Source organism: Physeter macrocephalus, chromosome 8 (assembly GCF_002837175.3).
Source record: "Physeter macrocephalus isolate SW-GA chromosome 8, ASM283717v5, whole genome shotgun sequence".
Taxonomy (NCBI): Eukaryota; Metazoa; Chordata; class Mammalia; order Artiodactyla; family Physeteridae; genus Physeter; species Physeter macrocephalus.
Genome location: NC_041221.1, coordinates 102,094,759 through 102,107,413, shown reverse-complemented (window position 1 = coordinate 102,107,413; position 12,655 = coordinate 102,094,759).

The following is a 12,655-nucleotide window of genomic DNA, read 5'->3' as shown; positions in this document are numbered from 1 at the left end:
TAGTCCACTTTTTCCCCTGATTCCATTGTTCTAACAGTGGCACTGTTACAGTGTTACTACTAGTCTGTTTTGATCAATGTTAAGAATTTTCTATTTTAACAACTCTATTAGTGAGCACTATACCACGCCCTCAGGGAAGGAGAACTTAAGTGAGAGAATACCATTGTGTCTGGGACCCCTTCTTAAACATAAAATTAATTAACATATCTATTTGTTAGCTCTACTCAAAGTTGTTCTTAAGACAAATCAGGAGTCTCTGCTTTTTCAGTGAAATTAAACATATCTGCAAGGAATTCGTTTCAAGGTCAAATATTAAATAAAATCCCAGATAGATTTACACATTTAATAAAAACACTGGCTTATGTCATTGTGTGATAAGGGAATGTATCTTCATTAGGGGAAAATTATATAATCATTACTAATAACATTTATTAAACTCAAATACAACATCTTGGTTTTGGCCTTATTTCAACACATTCTAAGAAACGTTTTTTTAATAAGCATATCTTAGAACTGAATCAGTAAGATTTTAGAGAAAGTAAACTGTAGCATTTCACAATTTTGCAACATAAAACTGTCATATTTTATAAGGATGTTTTGAAATTGTTTTAAAAGGTACTTTATAAATGTATAAATTTATATAATTTGGCTCCTTACTATTCATGCTAGAAGTGGAAGAGAACTTAAAGACAATATTTGTAGTTCACTGCCCTTTTTTATAGATAAGGAAAAGGAAATCCTGAAAGGTGAATTTAATTAATTTATCCATTAAAGGTGAATCGATTAATTAATTCATTGGTGAAAGTCACACAATTACAACCACTTACAATTGTTAATACAATTAATTATAATTAACTTAATTGCAACAGTCTGTACTGTATAACCCAGTGCAGGATTCTCCCTCTAATAGGAAGTAAAAACTATTACTCAAAGTATATGTGGGGTGATAAGAAGAATAAATTTAATTTACCAAATCCTGTTAATTAAAATTTAGGTACTAAAATTCATTTAAATAATACCCTTCTTAAACAAAACTTTATTTTACCAATGAACAATGATTTTCTTAGTAATTGATGAAAATATTGATATCAGGACTTTAGATAAAATTAAGACTTACATAAGACATTTAGATACATAATAAAATTTGACTGCGGAGTAACTAAGCCTGTGCACCACAACTACTGAGCCTGCACTCTAGAGCCCGCGAGCCACAACTACTGAGCCCACATGCCACAACTACTGAAGCCCACGTGCCTAGAGCCCGTGCTCTGCAACAAGAAAAGCCACCACAATGAGAAGCCTGTGCAGCACAACAAAGAGTAGCCCCCGCTCGCCGCTAGAGAAAGCCCATGCACAACAATGAAGACCCAACGCAGCCAAAAATTTTTTTTAAAAATAGGAAGATCTGAAGGGACAAAAGGCCTTAAGGAGGAAAACAAAAAGGCTTCTGGGAGAAACTATGACTGAAGTTCAGATCGTTAGGTATGTAAACCAGAAAAACATACATATCAGACAGTAAATAGGATTGCTGCAAATAAAAAAAATTTTGGCATTCCAATTTAGATCTAGAATTTCGCCATATTCATCTTTTGGTTGTATTATTTAAATATCTTCTGAGTGCACTTTTGAAACTAAAGTATTGAAATGCCAGAAAATATTTAGCATGAAGAATATAAAGCCTTAGTTTTAATTCAGGAAGCATTATCCCAGATATAGCTAATCTGAAAGTTCCTTACATTGAAATTTTAGGGAACAGTTAATACACATTTCTTGGATATATGGAACCATTAACGGAAAGGAAATAGTCTAATGCCTTTCAAAGGTTTCTGAACTACAACTGGTGGTTATACTGAACGGGGTCTGATCTTTTATAGCTCAAAGACAGCCTGTGATAGGAACAATCTTAGACATATGGTATATTAAAATGTGATAGCTAAATTTCTTTGCACCTGAATTTTCTATGTAATTTGTACTATGACACAAGGACCTACTGCATAGCACAGGGAACTCTGCTCAATATCATGTAAAAACCTAAATGGGAAAAGAATTTGAAAAATAGATACATGAATATGTATAACTGAATCACTTTGCTGTACACCTGAAACTATACAACATTGTTAATCAACTATACTCCTATATAAAAAAAGTTAAAAAAATAAAGTAATTATTCGACAGTTAAAAAAAAATTTTGAACTACCTAAGTATACAGAAAATGATGTGCCTTGATTATTACAAAGTATAATGACTCGAAGTTCACTTTTACACCAAATGTACTTTTAATACTTACAGATTCTAAGATTACATCATAAAATTCCAGGTTTTCATAGTGTTAGGATAGCCAAGTAAAACATAAAGTATCAACAGAATGTGATTATAAATTTAGTTTTGGATATTTAATCCTGTACTCAGGGAAAATCAGCATCTAAGTAAATTATTGTTTTAATAATTATTAAACTGCTAACCTCTGAGTGGTGGATAACCACTCGCAGATAGAAGGAATAGCCAAGAAATGTTAGAGGTTCAAGTGCAATGATTGTATTCTAGTGAAAATGAAGGTAACAATACATTAAAATATTTATTTATTTTCTGCTTTGTGTGGTTTTTTAATATGTTTTGATAAATGTTTTCTGAAAAATGGAAAAAGCCAAATTTCAGTCATCCTCCTGTTTAGAATTAAGAATGTGTAAACAAAAAATACAAAAACCTATTTAAAAGTTGCCTTATTTGGAAGCCTTAAATTTTTTATTTAAATCTTTTTAATCTTTCTAATCTTATAGTTTGTGGTCACATATATTTGTGTACATACATACACACACATATATGTTTTATATATATACACACACACAGACTTAATATATACACAAACATATATAATATAGTTCAATAATTTTTTATCTTCAGATTTAAAGTTATATATCTAGCCTAACATCTATTTTTATTACTTGTCTAATATTACCAGTCTTTGCATTTTTAATTTTTCATTTTGTTGGAAAAATGATTAAGTAACTTTTTCAAAGTTAAGGTTAGGGACATAGATGAGGACAGAAAAGAATGGAGCAACAGAGGGTGAGACCATGAGATAGAAGGAGAAAAGATAAGTTTGTTAATAAGCCAAATAAACTTGATTAAATCTCATAAACAACAGTAGACATCTAGTCCTAGAACTGTTACTAATGTGAATATAGCAAAATACTAGGTGAGACTGTTCTATAAAACAAATCTATTAATTATTTACAATGAAATGTCTACAATGCAAATTTTATTAGGGGTGAGAACAAGTTACTAGGTTCTGAGTGTGTGTGTGTGTGTGCACACACGTGCGAGCTCATGAACTGGGAGTGATGGGTGATGAGTAAAATTTATGTGCTGCACTTAAAAGGGCCAATTTTCTCTTAGCAGAAAAATGTCTAGGACAAAGTAATCCAAAGTGCAAAATTAGGAATGTCTGTCTACAAATGTAAAAGATCTGGGTCTTGAGGCAAACCAGAAGCACTTGGAAAGGGGTTAGAAAGGGAAGGCAGAAGATGTTGACTTCAGTGCAGATGAGAGGTGTGCTTGATAAGGCAGCCAAATGCTTGGGAGCTTTGACACCACAGGGATGGAAGAGAGGCAGAGAGACATGATGTATTTTGAGGAGACAGGAATAATACTGTTGCCAAGAGCCTGCATCTTCAAAAGGAATCTCATCGGTCAGGAGAGAACTGGGAAGGACTTGTTTGTGAAAATAAACTTAGTACTGAAAATGATTTTTTTCCTATGCTATACCTTGTCCTTTTTCTTCCCAGGACACTTAGTTAGAATTCAAAACAGTTTCTGAGAGGGGGTGTGCAGTTTATTATTATATACAATAGATTTTTCAAATAATTCCATTTATTTGCCCAAAGTAGAAATGGTCAAAAGGAAAGTTATTTGAGTAATAAGATGGCATGAGAAAAATGGGTAATCAGCAGCCTGAATTCTTTTATATGGGAAAATCTTTTCAACTGTAAAATAAACACTTGGTAATGTTGATTGGGCTAACAGGCAAATACTATTCACTGAAGGATATCCACATATAATTGTACTAATTGGTGGAAGTAGCACTTTTAACTTACCTTTATTCCTTCAAGGATACATTTCTTTTATTGCTAAGCAGACAGCATCATACACTGGACAACAGATATTTCTCCTTTTCACAATTCCCATTATAATGATGCTCTACAGAATAGTGGGGTGGCTTTGGAATTTTAAAACAGACCTTAAGTTTTTCCTAATGGATACATTTTTCTTCCTAACTAGAAGTCTGATAAGAGACAAACTGCAGTATAAAGAATGAAAAAATATCCTGGCTTTCCATTCCTAGGCTCATGGGAACTATACCAGACCATGGAATAAGAACATTCTTCTAACCATTTAACTTGTGAGGTAGTTTCATTCTTAGTAATGTGGAAGTTTCACCCAGCGGTAGAAATTGAAAATGGTACTCATATCTATTTTAGAACAGAGTAAGTGGACAAGTGATCTAGTCTGAAGTTTATTTTTGTTTACTTTTTATCCTGCCCATTTTACTCTAGCCCAAAATTGTACTCTGTTTGGAGGAGTGTGATGTTTCACCTCAGTACAAGTACCTTATAAATATTTATTACTGCTTTCAGACAGCAGTGAGCTGAAATCACCTCCATCAGTGGGGGTAAAAATGTTTTAAAATGCCATTTATCCAACAGCTTTGTTGCTAAGAGTTACTTTGCTTTTTTGCTGGGTTTACTTGTGTTTATGAAACAAGTTTGAATACTCTAGTGCCAAATAGTTTGGAGGATTTGGAACTCCAAAGAAAAGATGCCCCAACAATGTGTGCAAATTCAAATCTCCAGGGCTGTGTTGGTGCTGACCATCATCTGCTCTGCATTGTCATAGTGAGGGCTTCAGTGGGAATCTAGCCATGAGCGGGAAGCCAGTAGGAACTCCATGTGTTCTGGGATGACAGGAGAAAATACAGACATATCTGTGTGAACCTCAAAGTTTTCATGGCCGTAGAGCTATCTAATAATGATTATTTTTGGAAAATACTCATATTATACAAATTACTAGGTTTGTCATACTAACCTTTTTCTTTATTTTCCAGTCATTTTACACATCTTCATGAGTAATAAGCATATTTTTTCATTCTATTATGATGATATATTTATCACATAAATGCTTTGTTTTGTTTTACACCATGAAAAGGGCACATAATTCTCCTTGTTCAGTATATCTAACATCAATACCAATAAATTATAAATTCAATTTAAATTAAGTTTTCTGGACTTTGTAAAAGTTATTTTTTGCCTGTTCTTGCCAATGTATTTCTAATAACTATGGATCCCTATTTACAACAAGCTCCTAAGAAAACAATGCTTGTTAGCTTATTCTCATATTACTAATAATGTTTACACAGGACTTTATATATAGAATATTAGCAATTATTATTTCATTTTATCCTTAACCCTATGAAATGCATATTAATATCATTATCCCCATTTTACAGTTGGCTAAAAGGGATTAAATTTCTCAAAGTCAAATTGTGAATAATTAGAGGAGCCCAAGTAGAAGAGCCCAAGTTTGAATCCAAGTATTTCACTCCAAACCTTTCATTTTTCCACTTACCAGAGCTATCTTACAGAATTTTCTTAATAATGCTGCATTGACAAAAGCACATCTAGTCTTAATTTCCTCCTTCAATCCTTTAAAATTTGGTCAAATTCAGGTTGGGTCTTCTACTCTTGTTACTCTGAACATTTCTGCAGGATCTTCACTACTTACTTGGTTCCCAAATTGTATCTCCAACTGTCTATCAGACATGCCTACTTGGATATCTCAGAGCCTCCCAAATACTACATGTATAAAATTATCTTTTCTTCCAAGCATATCTCTGCTTCTGTATCCCTATTTTAATAGTCTTGCAATTACTCAGCATGGAACTTTGGGTATTGTTATCCTTAATTTGTCTAATTTATCTCTCACCCTACCCTACCCCACGGCCAAACAATCTCCAAACCCTATCCCTTTTTCTTCTCTTCCTACTTCAGATTTTATTCCCAATCTATTCTTCACACTACAGCCAAAGGAAATCTTTTTTTTTTTTTTTTTTTTTTTTGGTGTGTGTGTGTTTTGCGGGCCTTCCTCTGCTGTGGCCTCTCCCGTTGCGGAGCACAGGCTCCGGACGCGCAGGCCCAGCGGCCATGGCTCACGGGCCCAGCCGCTCCGCGGCACGTGGGATCCTCCCAGACCGGGGCGCGAACCCGGTTCCCCTGCATCGGCAGGCGGACGCGCAACCACTGCGCCACCAGGGAAGCCCCAAAGGAAATCTTAAGGAGCAATCTTTTCTAGTCTTTGCCTTACTTAAAATTCTTGAAAAAAGACTCCTCTTTGGACAAAGGATAAAGTCCTATTTTCTTAGCAGAGCAATTTACCTCTGCAGTTTCAACTCTCATCACTTCCCTTTCTTCCAGGCCCTTATGTACCATAATTGATGTTCTTGCAAAAAGCCACAAGACAAATCTTCTAAATTTTTATTAGGCATTAATAATATTCATTAAGGATCACCTGAATAATTATGATCAATATCATGTGCTACTAGTTTAAATAGAAATGTTTCATTTATTTAAATATTCTAAACTATGTTTTCATTGATATATTCATAGGACTTCAAAAATTCTAAATCAGGGCCTGTATTATTTATCTCAATTTTACAAAAGAGTACAGTTTTACAAATGAGTCTAGGAGAAGTCAGATGACTTCCCCAAGGTCAACATAGGATATGAAAATGTGACTCACATTTAAATGTTCTTAATCAAAGTCTACAACCTCCACCATACCGTACACCATACTGCTTCTGCCCCTGAATCTACCATACAAAGATAAATGAATGACTTTATAATTAACCCTATCCATGTAAAGAGCCCAACTAGAGCATTTAAGTTTTCATTTTTGTCTGGGTTTCTTCCACTTCATTTGCACCACGTGAACATCATAGCTGTGTTTCTTGTATGCCCCATCCAAGCACTTAAGCCACAAAAGCACACAGTGCAGCATTGTTCACTAAAAGTGTATCTGAAAATAAGCAGACTGTTAGGAATGGTTAAGACAGATAATAATAGAATGATTAAAGGATGGTAGCTCATTCCTGACACTGCATAAGATTAAGTATGCTAATCAGATTTTGGATTTAGAAAACCCGATAAATCCCAAGTAGAACAGGACAAGGTACTCAAACCTTTACTTCATTTGCTTGCCTTTCAAAATACATATTTGCATTTTATCCATGTCTTCTTTAGAGCTGAAGAACTTATGAAGGCTTTACCCAGGTGAGCTGATTATATGTTCCTTGTACTTTTAACTTTTTTTTTTTTTTTGCCATTTTGAACGAAGTATTCCCTATGTTAATTCTTGCTATCCTAAATTAGTTGCTTAGCAAAGGATAAAAGCAAAGGGAAAATTATTTGAATGTTATATATGAAGATAATTTAACAACATATTTCTTTCCAGTCATAAAAAATCTAACAGCTGTTTGTAACTTTCTTTGTTACCAAATAGGATGAATACACCCACCCCCTCCAAAAAAATTCTAAATAGTCAGTATGCTTAGGCCTCTTTGATTTATGCTAAGAAAGACATCATATGCACACGTGAATAGCCACCATCCATATCCTAATTTGGTTATTTGAGATAAATTGTACATTTGGAAAGCAAGGAAAATGTTATTGAGAAGCTAGGCTGCTAAACATAATTGAAATTCATTCTGAATTCACGGAGTGTCAGTTTCACTTCAAAGTAGCAGTCCTTGTTTTGAATTCCTATATTCTGCTTTGTTTCATCTACAGCATTAAATTTGCTAATCACCAAAATGATTTTCTCTTCTGGTTTGGTTAGAAGAATTTTTCTTAATTTTATACTTAAATTTTCTATTGTATAAATGTTTATATTTAATTGTTTTAAAATATATTAATTACCCAAAACATTGTGATCTAATCTCAAGAAAGGAGACATTAAGCATTAAAATTTGTTCTGTAACAACAACTGCATCTACTCTTAGATTTTGACCAATTTCATAGGCAAAATATTCTGGCTGATACCTTTTGTGTAAATAATCCCAAATCAAACTTTGCAAAATAATGTGTTTGCAACTTCACCGTCACTTGATCTTTAAATAATATGTTCCAAGATTTTGATGGCAATGTATATTTACAATCAAAGATTCCTCTGTGGATCAAGAAGTCAGCCAGTCCTCACCTTCCTTACTCTCACTCAGAATTTAAGTATTAGTTTTTCATCTCTTTTTCTTCTCCCAGAATTTAAACATTAGTTCTTTCATTCTAGTGTCAGATTACCATAATGTTGACTAAGTATCCTAAAATTATTTATTTGGAAAGTAAACTAAAAAATAAATCTCTGTTGTCTACTTTTTTAAAAAAGATACTGGATTCCCTGAGTTGCTAGCAATTCATGTTTTTTCTTAAATGTTATGTGAAGTCATTTAACTTTTCAAAGAAATCTGTAGTAACCATGTGATAAAATTACAGTCAGGATGTTCATAAAATAGTCTTGGTGTCTCCTCTTCAGGGGGAAAATCATCCAATAACCAAGTTTTCAAATAAGTCATTAAAATGACACACCAGGAATTTTAACTGTGATGGGTCAAATTCTCAACTGTCTCATCACCTATGATGCCTCTTTCATAGACTGTTCCTGATTATTTTTGCAAAAAGCAGAATAAAAATTCTGAATGTGATCGGACTTGTGAAGGTAAAAACTTACTACACAAATTGCACTGATATGTTACTCTTACCTCATGAGACTGCCCAGACCCCAGTGAATTTGAGAGATGGTATGGAATGTTAGCACTGATTATCTTTCCAATATAAACCCAATCATAAAGTGATTAAATTAACTTGGCAGATTAATTCTAAACATAATTTCTCATTCCTTCAACATTGGCCAGACTGCAATTTACACACTTTTTAATGACAGTGGACAAAACTACAGCTTAGTCAGTAGATCAAACTATGTAAAAGGAAGGTCAGAAAAAAAATATCAAGCATAGAACATTTTAAAATAAATGCCCTGGGACTTCCCTGGTGGCGCAGTAGTTGAGAATCTGCCTGCCAATACAGGGGACACGGGTTTGAGCCCTGGTCCGGGAAGGAGTAACCAAGCCCGTGTGCCACAACTACCGAGCCTGCACTCTAGAGGCCACGAGCCACAACTACTGAAGCTCACGGGAGCAGAGCCTGTGCTCTGCAACAAGAGAAGCCACAGCAATGAGAAGCCCACACACTGCGACAAAGAGTAGCCCCTGCTCGCCACAACTAGAGAAAGTGCGCACACAGCAACGAAGACCCAAAGCAGCCAAAAATTAATTAATTAATTTAAAAAAATAGGGACTTCCCTGGTGGTGCAGTAGTTAAGAATCCGCCTGACAATGCAGGGCACAAGGGTTTGAGTCCTGGTCAGGGAAGATCCCACATGCCACGGAGCAGCAAGGCCCAGGCGCCACAACTACTGAGCCTGTGCTCTAGAGCCCGTGAGCCACAACTACTGAAGCCTGCGCGCCTGGAGCCTGTGCTCCGCAACAAGAGAAGCCACCGCAATGAGAAGCCTGCGCACCGCGACGAAGAGTAGCCCCTGCTCACCACAACTAGAGAAAGCCCACGCACAGCAACAAAGACCCAATGCAGCCAAAATAAATAAATAAAATAAATAATTTTTTTTAAAAAAATAAATAAAAATATAAAATAAATGCCTTTTTACTGCTTTCAAAAACTTGCATTAGTTTGGATTAAGCTACAGAAATGTATTTACTTTAGTGAATAAATAAAGTGAGCATAGAAAATATTTTTAAATGTTGATTCTAAAATTATTGGAGAACGTATATCCTCTATATATTTTGAATAAAACCTCTTTGAAGTCCTTATATCTTATTTAGAGTGATATTCTTATCAAATTATTTTTTTAGAGGTAACACAAGTAATTCCAAGGTAATTCAAGTTATCTTGAATTATAAATTCTAAACCGGTAATGAGGTTTCACATTGCCCAAAGTACCCTAAATATTGCTAAAAATAAAAAGTTGGCTCTTCATAAGTAGCTGATAATAACATTTCCAATGAAACATTTGAAGAACATTGTTCATTACTTTCTTCTGAGTGACTTGAAGTAGAATTAACCTGCAGCCATTTTTAATTTAAATATTTACTTGAAATTATTCTTACTCTTTAGAATTTAACAGTGGCTATATATGGGTTTTCCTTGGTTCTAGGCTGGAAAGGAATGAAGATGTTACACATTTTCTACTTTGAGCAATCAAAAACTCCAGTGTCACACACTTGATAAGATTTGCCCCTGAGGAGTAAGACACAGCCCTCATTGAAAGAATCACAGGGATTTCATGTTTGGGAGGAACTACATACTGAGGTTTCTGTATGGAGATCAAGACACAGTATATTCAAACGCTACTTCAAACAGAGTTTTAAGGATGAATGCTTCAAAATTAAGAGGGTGTCACTTAAACCCATCAAGAGTTGGTAATTCAGCAATTATTAAGTCTTCAGAGAAGCATAGCTCTTCTGGAACATACTTATTGAAGTAGTGTGGCTCCACTTCAATAAGTGAAAAAGGAGACAGCATTCCTCTTTAGAAAACTCAGAGGCATTCTTCATTAAATTAATAGGTACGGGAAAGTCTTCAGCAGAAAAAAAGTAGTCCCTGAGATTTATTCAATTAGCCTTTGGTGCCTATCTTTTACTGACTATTATCAAGTATCTAATGACATATTTAAATGCACATATGTGCTTTATTTTTCCTTTTTCTTCATCTTAATGGAAACACACCTGTTTAGTAAACTTTTTATTGTTTGAAATATATAAGTGTTGAAATGAAATTGTCACCTCTGGTCTAGTTGCAGACAGTATAATTAGCCAAAAAGGAATAATGTGAAGTGTCACATAGGACTGAGTACATGAAAATGGATAGATTCTTAAGATAGATTCTGAAAAGTCCCTGTGCTGGTCAAGGTCAGAGTAGGGGAAAACAATAATTACAGATTTCCCAGATCTAGCAATTGAAAAAAAATTTAGAGTAGGTAGGCTTCTAATTGTAGTTGAATAGGATGATTCCTCTTTGTGCAGTGGTATTTAATTCATGCATCATTCTGCATGTGGGATTAGCTAAACTTGCACTCTAATAGTCATTCCAAAGCCAAAGAGGAAATGAAGCAAAGCAAAATAACTTCCAGGGATTTCTAGTTTAATATTGTCATGATAACAGCACATAGAGTATGACTACACCTTCTAAAGTGAGAGACACATACCATTGCTTATATGCAAAATGGCTTCAGGTGGTACAAGATGAAAATATTTTCTTTTTATTAGTTATTTGTTTTTGTTTTAATGTGTATTAGCCACAACCCAGAATTTCACATATATTGTTGTCTTACATGAAGCTAAAATTAAAAATTTAGTGAATCAAAAATTATTAAGCAAATAACAGCACATATTTCATGGCAGTAGTAAAAATCATAAAGGTAATACACAAATTACTGAAGTTGGGAAACAGTGGAGCAAGTTGTACTCATTCATTCATCCAACAAGATTTACTAACTATGATGTTTGTCCACACATATGGAATAGGAGCACATTAAAGTATAAGATGGATAAGATCACTGCTCTTGTGGAGCCTACATTTTGGCCCACATCTCTAGTGATTCCTCAGGAGACTGGGGTAATCTAAGGCTGTCTACACTGGGGTGTTTTATCTACCTTTGCTGGGTGCAAAAGTAAATTTCCTCTGAAGCTCTGTTGGCTCAAGTCAGGTTAAATATGGAGCAGCCAGGGGTCTGGTTCAGTCCTAGGAAGATATTCTCACTAGTGGTGCTTCATAAAGAACCATGCCCTACAAATACTGAGCTCTGAGGAAGATGAACTTCTGGGTGCACCCTCATAAATAGGAAGATCAAGGTCTAGGTGCCTCATTCACCCTGCCAAGTACCCTCCTTCTGAATACTTCCACTTTACCATAATCCCCCATGTACTTGCCAGCCACTTCAGTTCTTACAAGCAAAGTCAAACCCAAAATATGGAAACCTTTGACTCTGAGAAATCAAATGTGAACACAGGGGAGACAAGTACTTAAAAGCACAACATGGCATCTTCTTACACTGCCCTGGCCTGCTAAGCTGACTTGCTAGATTTTTATCACAAGTCATGATTAGCACAAGATGAAAGAAGGATATTGGGGAGTTAACACCTAGGATTGATCTAGGGCACAATCTGGGCAGAGACTCTTTACAATGGGCTGAGAAAAATTAAAAAGTAATCTCTCAAGGAGTTTTATTCCTAGAAGCTTGCTGATATAGAAAGAAAGAAAAAGAATCTGTGCTCAAACCAAAACAAAAAAAATTGGAAATTAAGTCTTAGTGTGTACCAATTGGGAAAGGAGGAAAATGAGGTGAAATGAAATGAAACTGAATTCATTGCAAGCTTCCTCTCAGGACTGCCCTAGTTTAAAATCTTAAGGTTGTTAAAGGTTTTCTGAATTAGGTTCCATTCTACCTATCCAATTGTATCTGTTTCAATGGGGTTTCTGAATCAGAATCACTTGGTGTGTTTGTAAGCGGGTAGGAGGTTTGGTGGGTGCTTATTAAA